The sequence below is a fragment of the Bison bison genome, unplaced genomic scaffold, assembly GCF_000754665.1.
Source record: "Bison bison bison isolate TAMUID 2011002044 unplaced genomic scaffold, Bison_UMD1.0 scf7180017854359, whole genome shotgun sequence".
In the NCBI taxonomy this organism is placed as follows: Eukaryota; Metazoa; Chordata; class Mammalia; order Artiodactyla; family Bovidae; genus Bison; species Bison bison.
Window position 1 is genome coordinate 4,443 of NW_011484932.1, and position 1,429 is coordinate 5,871.

The 1,429-nt window shown below is 67.4% G+C and overlaps 1 long non-coding RNA gene across 1 annotated transcript; it reads right to left on the reverse strand.

Moving 5' to 3' along the window:
- Positions 1 to 27: 27 nt before the first annotated feature.
- Positions 28 to 1,360, reverse strand: LOC105000640. The gene is made up of 3 exons (XR_826765.1): positions 1,225 to 1,360; positions 1,048 to 1,103; positions 28 to 474 (listed from the first exon to the last, which is right to left on the reverse strand). It is a non-coding gene; the product is annotated as an uncharacterized LOC105000640 (long non-coding RNA).
- Between the last annotated feature and the right edge of the window lie 69 nt (positions 1,361 to 1,429).

The window sequence follows — 1,429 nt, forward strand, 5'->3', positions numbered from 1 at the left end:
CCCTCCAGTAACAGGCACCGAGCCGAGAGACAGACGCTCACAGCGGGGCTGGGGACGGGCGAGGGCTGTTCTCAGCAAACAAAACTGGAGGCGGGGTGGGGGCTCAAGTGCTCCACGGGACTACTGCCCTTTCACCCCACCCTCGGGTGATAGGGAAAACTGGCCAGTGCCCCCAAATCCCAGCCTACAAGAGGCAGCAGGCAATGGCTAGGGGCCAAGGACCCCTGGGGCCTGAGCACCAAGGATTCAGCATCGGAGGCGGAGGAAGCAGGCCCTGCAGGTCGGGGTGAGGGGCCCCCACGACGACCGATCCTTCGTCCTCTGGAGGCACAGATCCCCCTCCCTTCGTGACTGTGGCCCCCAGCAGTCAACCAGCGCCTTACCCATCCTTGGAGAGCTGGTATCGGAAGAAGTCATTGGCCGCCAGCTTGATGGCCTTCTCGGGGGTGACGAGGGTCAGGTTCACGGCGGCTCCTGTGTGGCATGCGGATGGGTCAGTGGCCAGGGCCGGGACCCGGACGCTCTTGGTGGGGCACTTGCCTCTCAGTTGGCAGAGCCCTCCCCCCGCCCCCTTGCACCTTGGCAGCTCCTCCTGCCCTCTCACCCACATGTGCCCAGCGGGGGTGGGGGCAGTGCCTCCTCCTTCAGGCAACCCTCCCGGTCCAGCAGGCGGGCCTCCGTGAGGAACACCCCCCTGCAGTACAGAGGCGGGGGACCTGGGGGGGATCCAGAGCTGAGGAGGCAGCGTGAGCCCCTCTCAGTGCAAGGACTCTGTTGCACATTGCATCTGGGCAAATCCAGGCTTGGCGGTTGTCTGCTAAGCGGCTTTGCAATCAGCCCCCCCACCACTACCCCCGCCAGTGTCCGGCGCAGACAGGGTCCCGCCTGTCCTGGGAGGAGGTCCCGTCGTGCTGGGTGCTGGCAGCGGTGGAGGATGGCGCTGAGAGCTGCCCTTCCTCGACCCCCACCACTGTGCAGCTGCAGCCAGGCCCCACGGGGCGCCGCCCCACCATCCATCCAGACCCTCCAGACCCTGCCCAGCCTCACCACGGTACATCCCGAAGTAGCCCTCTGAGCGGATGGTCTTGATGAGGCAGTCAGACCTGCAGCCCCGGGGGTAGGAGGGAGCCAGGGGTCAGCCAGGGTCCAGCACCAGCCCCCCGCCCTGACCGGGGCAGGAGTGCCCCCAGGCCTGCCCCCCACCCCCCCAGCTCGCTGGCTCACATGCTGGTGTACACGCGCTGGCCATTCTGCTGGTTCTGCAGCCTCGTCTTGGCCAGGTCGATGGGGAACACGCAGGTGCCCCCGATCAGGCCGGCGATGCCGCCATTGATGAGCTTGGCTGGCAGGCTGCGTGGGCAGATGGAGGTCAGGCGGCCTCCTTGGCCATAGGTCGGCCGGGGGGAGGGCAAGGTGGGGTGAGGCGGGG